Source organism: Zea mays, chromosome 3, assembly GCF_902167145.1.
Source record: "Zea mays cultivar B73 chromosome 3, Zm-B73-REFERENCE-NAM-5.0, whole genome shotgun sequence".
In the NCBI taxonomy this organism is placed as follows: Eukaryota; Viridiplantae; Streptophyta; class Magnoliopsida; order Poales; family Poaceae; genus Zea; species Zea mays.
The window spans coordinates 138,313,510-138,321,960 of record NC_050098.1 but is presented as its reverse complement, the minus strand read 5'-3'; positions in this window follow the sequence as shown (position 1 = coordinate 138,321,960).

Here is an 8,451-nt window from a genome sequence, read left to right as displayed (position 1 = left end):
ACGCGTCATCTGAAAGCGAGTTGGTACCTGGAATCTCAAGTCCCAGGCAAGTTGTGCCCTTGATCACTTCTTTTACCCACTCATGTTCTAATTAATCATAATGATCTGCATAGGTTAATTTTGATGGGACCCAATAGGTTACCCTAGTTTGATTATCTTTATACCTTGTTTACCACTGAACTTTTTGGGTAGTACTTGCTAGTGCTTTTATGTGGTTTTGGGTATGAAGATACATTATTCATGATCACACTGTTATTATCTGTTTATTATTACTGTTCATGATAAGATCATTATGTTAATTGGAACATGGAGAACCACCCGGGAAAACAGTGCTACCACAAGGGTTTAATGGGACGCCCTTGGCCGATTAATTAGGAAAGCTAGTGGAAGACTACCTTACCCGAAAGGGGCAAGGGCAGTAGGGGAGTGGTCAGTGTAGGGAGGCCCTCGGGAGGATTTTGCTGCGATGGCGGTCCTGCAAGGGATTCCTGCATTGGAGCTTCCTATAAACTGTAGCGGGTTTTCTGAAGCTAGTGGGACTTTGTAAAGGCCTCGTAGTGTTACCCTGCCTCGCCTCCTCGGTAGAGGTGTATGGGAAGTCGCGATCCCTTGGCAGATGGGTAACATGACTTGTGGGTAAAGATGCGCAACCTCTGCAGAGTGTAAAACTGGTATACTAGCCGTGCTCACGGTCATGAGCGGCTCGGACACTCACATGATTAAATTATGGAACTTAAACTCAATTTGTCATATGCATTGCATCACAGGTGAGGTTGGTACTTTTGTTCTACTACTTAATTGGGTTGGTATTTACTTATACTTAGTAATTGCTAATAAAATTTTGACCAACTTTAAAAGCAATGCTCAGCTCTAACCATCCTCTTTGGTAAGCCTTACACTTCACGTGAGCTCCCACCTTTGGCGAGTTCATGCACATTATTCCCCACAACTTGTTGAGTGATGAACGTATGTGAGCTCACTCTTGCTGTCTCACACACCCCCACAGGTCAAGAACAGGTACCACAGGATGAGGCGCGTGGAGGATGCTGCGATGAGTTCGTGAGAGGTCTAGGTCGTCGTCTCCCAGTCAACTTTGATTTGCTGGACCGTTGTCTCCTTATAATGTAATTATTTATTTTGTACAAACTCCTGTTATATAGTAAAGATGTGACATTCGATCCTGTGCCACTATGCATCATATGTGTGAGACTTGGTCCCAGCACACCTGGTGTTTATGTTCGCGCCCGTGCTTTGGACCCCTAAAATCCGGGTGTGACAGAAGTGGTATCAGAGGAATGTTGACTGTAGGACGAAACCTAGATAGAACTGGACAACCAATACTTACTTACCTTTGCTACTCTGATTCTTTTCTACACTTATCTTGATCTTTTCTCATCTATTTCCGCTTACTCTGATTATTCTTACCTTTTCTTTCTAAAGACAAATGTAGATTTCACACTTTGAAATCCTGTGCCTAAAGTGACTTTAGGAATAGGAGACCTACTCTTAGGAAAAAAAAATCAAAACTATTTTTGTAAATATTTGTATACTTGAGTGTTTGTTCTTATGATACATGTTTGATTTGGATCTTTGATTGAGTGTGACGAGTTGTGGAGTAATGTCCACAATTACATCTACATATACACCTAGACATAAGGGAAAATAATTATAAAATAGACAACACATAATATTCCCTATTAAAAATGTATCAAGCTTAATAGCTCCATCTTATCTTAAAGAATCTCTCTTATCTTAATAGATCTATCTATCCTATCCTAACAGATCTAACTGACCTCAGAAGATTCTACCTTATCCTTATGGATTCATCCTGTCCCAATTAGCATATGTATCCCACTCTAGAATCACAACCATGAGCTGATCCAAAATTTATTTAGATCTTATCTAGTTTAAAATAGTCACATCAATATATACTAGATCTTATCTAGTTATACCAATCCGATCTAGATCCCACCTAATCTAACATGATCTAATCCAAATTGAGTTACTTAAATAAGTTAGATAATGTTGTCAACATAAAATAGGCCCTAATTCTATAAGCATATCTTACCCTAAATTAATATCTTGGACTAACTCATCTATAAACAACAACCTAACCTACACCATAGGTTGCCTAATCCAGATATCTCAAAAGCAAAGTAAAACTCTGTTTAAACCTAACTACATCATGTACCCCGGCTATCCTAATTATATATCCTTAGCCATATGTCCTTAGCTCGGATGACAACAAGAATAAAGGCCAAAGAAGACCAACCACATCAAAGGAGGATAAGCATCAACTCAAGTCTTCAAAGATCAAGTTGGATCGCAAGAGGAATCAAGATCAAGAGTTCAGGATGAAGTCTTTCCTTATTATACCCTTGCCACAGCCTCTACTTGCCGTAACCGTACCTCGTCTGACCTAATAAATGTCTAAACATACAATATTCATATGTAAAAAAAACTTGAACAAAACTTTGATTCCCAAAACCAAATGAGAAACTAAAATTCTAGACCAAACCTATTGTATCCCTTTTCTTACAAATCTCGAGGACGAGATTTCTTTTAAGGGGGGTAGGATTTGTAAAGCCCAAAATTGGTAGGAGAAATAAATAAATAAATAAGTATATTTATAAGTGGGTGTTGGGGATCCATTGATTTTCTTTTTATTTTTCTCTACATACTCAACTAATGGCATAATAACAAATAAAGAAATGTGCATCTCATGCGGATGTTATTTCTGTGATGCATTCTAGTTGAATCAAGGAATCATAATTTAAATTTACCTTAACTTATAAATGAAAATATATATGAAAAAGGGATTTTAATAAAGTCATTCCTTTCTTCCCTAATTAAACAATTGGGAGAATAATAAATAATAATAATAAATAATATTAGTGCAGGTAGAAGATGTATTATCTGTATTATACTGTTGTGTTATTTTAAATCTGGAGTTCAAAACAAGGATTTAAAATTTGAGTTAGAATACTTGAACTTAGATAAAAAAAAAGAGAAAACCATCTGTGCTAGGCCAACTACCTCACTTTCAGCCCATCTCCACAATCCCATCCCGCGCGGCCCATCTACTTTCTCTCACCCGCACCCGCTACTACTGTGTCATTGACGCGTGTGGCCCACTTGGCAGCCTCCCCGTCTCCACGCGCAAGCACGTTCGGGCGAGTCAGTCCTCTTCCAAGTGGGCCCCAGTTGTCAGGTCCATCTCCCACGCCGTGAAATTCGCAACAAATCCGAGCTGCACGGCAACCATCCGCGCGGAGTCCGCCATCCCCGCTCGGATCCTTGCGACCGACCTTCTCGGCGCAGGAATCGGTCACAGGGGAGACTCCGCCCTCAACCATAAATATGGCCGTGACTCTTTACGCCTTCACAGTCGTGTATTGAGGGAGAAAAGGAGATCCGCTGTTGGCGGGCACGCAGCCGTGGCCGCCATGGATGTTGACCCGGAGATCTCGGGGGTGGGGTTACTGGGGGAAGATAAAATCTATGCACCATAATCCTTTAGTCGCAGCAGGCAGCATAGTTGAGGAGAGAGCACCGCTTGTCGTCGCACGTTGATTCATCGCCGACGACAGAGAGAGAAATAGAAAAGAGAGGGAGAATGGATCCGCCGCCATGGGTCCGTGACCTGGCTGTTGATCATGGCGCAACCTTATCTTGGGGAGTTTCAACCTGCTGTTAGGAGTGTGACCGTGACCTGCTCGGGCGGGTTGATGCTCTGGTCTCGCTGGAAGTCGTCGCCGATGTTCGAGGTTGCCGCCACCCGCTCCTCACCGTGGTCTGGGCACTAGGCTACTTACATCTCGGTGAGTTACCATGAGATTGAGTCCTTGCACTCCATTATGCGTGTAGCACCCCACCGATAGTTGCTTAACGCGTCACTGTGCCGGTAATGGCTGGCCGGAATCGTTCCTTCGCCGCGGAACTCCACCATGTCGAGAACCAATGCCTCCACACCGCCACGGGGGTAGTAAACCCTAGGTCTGGGTGCGGTCAACTCTTGTGAGCGAATTGTCGACCGGGGGAGGGGAACCTGGTGCCGGGACCGCCGTACAGGCTTCGCCGTTGTGTGCGCCGCCGCCCTGTACCTGTGCGCCGCCGTGGGGTGGCTCTGCTCCGTGGTCTGTTGGTCGGGCATGGAGGATCAATCACGACCGTCAGTTCTTGTGGGGGCGGACTGGATTAGGGGAGCATAGCGCTTGGGTCAGGTGTGATAGTAGCCGTAGGATGCTGGGTGAACAGCTCAGATCGTGAATCGTTCATCCGATGGCCAGGATGGGTCATAGTTGCGAGCCGTTGGATCCGATCGGGTGAATCTAGGAGACTCTGGGATAATTAAATCTGTGCCCTCGATTCCAAATCGTGTGGCTGTTAATACGTACCGGTCCAGATTAATATCAGAGCAGATCTGAGTTGTTCATTTCTAATCGGACGCCTGAGAACCCGCGATACCCCTTCGCGGATGCGTTTTACTAAAGAGACCCTGATAAATATAAGAATCAACCCGCCATCCCGTATCGACTGTTCAGTGAGTCTTAGAAATTTTGTAGTTTAACCCCCATGGTTCTCTGTATTTAGTGCTCGGCCCAGAGAACAAAGAAATTAGGTAAATACTTATAAAAAATGATTTGTTAGCACACAAATAATTGCAGAATCTTAGTTAATCCCTAGAAAATTCATATTTTGTCCAAATTGATCCATTTTAGTTCCTATAATTTTATAATAATGTTATTTATCACCCTGTGTCTCTTTTTTTAACATAAAAATGGTATTAAAATTTATTTCTTAATTAATCTCGTATCAAATACATAAAACCTTAGGAAATTTGTATCTCCTCCGTTTTAACTCCGATTTGATTCGCTCAAGTTGCGTTAGTCTCGTAGCAACGCGTAGATTATTATTATTTGGTTTGTTCTTATGTTTGGTGTGATGTCAATTTTATCTATACCATGTTCGTTTGTATTGCTACGAGTAGCGCGAGGACACGCGTCATCTGAAAGCGAGTTGGTACCTGGAATCTCAAGTCCCAGGCAAGTTGTGCCCTTGATCACTTCTTTTACCCACTCATGTTCTAATTAATCATAATGATCTGCATAGGTTAATTTTGATGGGACCCAATAGGTTACCCTAGTTTGATTATCTTTATACCTTGTTTACCACTAAACTTTTTGGGTAGTACTTGCTAGTGCTTTTATGTGGTTTTGGGTATGAAGATACATTATTCATGATCACACTGTTATTATCTGTTTATTATTACTGTTCATGATAAGATCATTATGTTAATTGGAACATGGAGAACCACCCGGGAAAACAGTGCTACCACAAGGGTTTAATGGGACGCCCTTGACCGATTAATTAGGAAAGCTAGTGGAAGACTACCTTACCCGAAAGGGGCAAGGGCAGTAGGGGAGTGGTCAGTGTAGGGAGGCCCTCGGGAGGATTTTGCTGCGATGGCGGTCCTGCAAGGGATTCCTGCATTGGAGCTTCCTATAAACTGTAGCGGGTTTTCTGAAGCTAGTGGAACTTTGTAAAGGCCTCGTAGTGTTACCCTGCCTCGCCTCCTCGGTAGAGGTGTATGGGAAGTCGCGATCCCTTGGCAGATGGGTAACATGACTTGTGGGTAAAGATGCGCAACCTCTGCAGAGTGTAAAACTGGTATACTAGCCGTGCTCACGGTCATGAGCGGCTCGGACACTCACATGATTAAATTATGGAACTTAAACTCAATTTGTCATATGCATTGCATCACAGGTGAGGTTGGTACTTTTGTTCTACTACTTAATTGGGCTGGTATTTACTTATACTTAGTAATTGCTAATAAAATTTTGACCAACTTTAAAAGCAATGCTCAGCTCTAACCATCCTCTTTGGTAAGCCTTACACTTCACGTGAGCTCCCACCTTTGGCGAGTTCATGCACATTATTCCCCACAACTTGTTGAGCGATGAACGTATGTGAGCTCACTCTTGCTGTCTCACACACCCCCACAGGTCAAGAACAGGTACCACAGGATGAGGCGCGTGGAGGATGCTGCGATGAGTTCGTGAGAGGTCTAGGTCGTCGTCTCCCAGTCAACTTTGGTTTGCTGGACCGTTGTCTCCTTATAATGTAATTATTTATTTTGTACAAACTCCTGTTATATAGTAAAGATGTGACATTCGATCCTGTGCCACTATGCATCATATGTGTGAGACTTGGTCCCAGCACACCTGGTGTTTATGTTCGCGCCCGGGCTTTGGACCGCTAAAACCCGGGTGTGACACAAGCGAAGACCGGCGGTGAAGAACGCCTCGAAAACAACCAATTCACCCTCCGGCTCGGGGACTTCCTCCGTCCCCGGGGCACGAGCAACTCCGCCGCCGAAGTAACCCAACCGCTGCATATCTTGCACGCGGACCGACGTCATCCGCGACACACCAAAATCAACAGAATCGCCGGCGCGCAACTCCTCCGCCATCAAACTACTCAGCGTCTCCTCAGACGAGGCGGCGGCCGGCGGCGAGGAATCAGCCGGCGGCGTAGCGGCAGCGGAAGAAGAAGAGGACGACATCGCTACGTACCGTCGGCGGCGGCGGGCGGTCTGCTTCACTCGCGCCAGATCTCCGGCGAACAAGAGCACGGCGGGCAGACGAGCAGCAAGACGGCGGGCGGCTAGGGTTTTCATGGAGCGCGGAAAGTGAAGTTCAAAAAGCGCCGACCCCCGCCCCCTTTTATAGGCAGGGCGCGGCTCTTCGGGAAACCCGCAATCCAACAGGGCGCGGCGCTTCGGGAAACCCGCAATCCAACAGTACACCGTCAATCAACGGTCACATTAAAAACCCCCGCGGAACCACTTCGAGCGAGGGCAGCGTCTCCGCCATCTAGCGACGTCTTCGGCACCAGGTGACTTTGTCGAACTGGTCCCTCGGAGGGCAAATGTTGGGGCGAAGGCAAAGACGCCACCCTTCGCTCGAAGTCTCCGCTGATAGCCGCTGCTCTGACAGAGACAAAGCAGGCAGGGACACCCTTCGCTTGATCGGCACCAGACGAAGACCGGCGACGAAGTCATCCCACAGTGCGGCCTCGTCCGGCTCAGAGGCCCACGTGCGATCCGGCCCATTGTAACGGGCCCTGCGTGGCCGCCGCACGTTACGGGCCTAATTTGTAAAGGCATCCCTGTAATTACAGTCTGTAACCCCACTTTATGGGAATATTCTGGGGATAACCTAGGTAGCTGAGGGCACATGCGTCCTTAGCACAAGGCGCTGGGCGCTCAGGTACCTATAAATACCCCTGCACAGTGCCCGTGGGAGGCCAGATTAACAGAGCTATTGCCTTCTAGCACGTAACCCTGTTGTCATCACCGTTCACCCTTGTTGGCCTCCTTGCGACTGAGAGCAAGTTCCAACACCCGCGCCGCGTCCTTTGCCTCGGTGAGTTTTTCCTCGCCGTTAGCTGCTCGGGACACTCTTCGGTGTGGCCTCCCCCTCTCTAGTTTGCCCAGCTCGCGCTCACCGGAGCGGTTCTTGCGCAACAGGAGCTCCGCCACCGTCGCCCATCGCGTCCCAGCGCCACCGCCATTACCCCGTGACTCCAACGCTTCCCTTGAGGTGAGCAACCTGCCTGCGCCCTTAATTTGGTCGTTACTGCCCTAGTTAGCGCGCGCGATTGTTCTCCAGAGTTGCCCCGCGCCGCCGTTAGCCCGCCTCACCGTGTGCAGCGCCCTCTGGTGCTCCCGCGCCGGCATGATGCCCATGGCCGAGTCCGCCAGACTGCCCTGAACGCGCCTGAGCTAGTCCCCAAGCCTCTCGAGCCCCACCGTGGCTAGCCCCCTTGTCTTCAGCGAGCCCTCACCGCGGGACCGAGCGGCGCCACAATGTTTAGGTTCGGCCCCTAGCCGTTAGATCTCGGGCGTCCGTCTGAGATCGGGCGGTTTAGGTTTCATCAGTGCGGATCTGATCGCAGCCCTCCAATCTGGATCCGGTCGCTCTCCCCTCTCCCCCTCAGCCGCGCCCCTGCCCCTGGGCCCGGCTGGTCAGCCCACCCTGGCTCGCTGACACCCTGTCCCCGCCTGTCAGTCGCGTCCGCGCGCCCGCGCCCGTGCACGCGCCCACGCGATCTAATCCTGGCCGTTGATCTCTGATCCGACGGTTGAAGTTACCTCGTACCCCTTCGCATGTGAATTTTACTTAAGAGGCCCTCGGCTTTTAGGAAATCAACCCGCCATCCTGGTTTTAGCTTGCAGACCCCTGGTTTGTTTTAAATTGCCCTCTGTGCTTTTATTTAATCACAGATTTAGCCCTAATTTCATATTTTAAACTTCAAAACTTGTTTATTTCATATCTTTTTCATATCAACTCCAAATTTAGTGGTTCAAATAGCAAAATGTTCATAAAATTATTCTCTGTTCAAATAAATTATGATCAGCTATAGTATGTAAACTTTAATTTTACACAT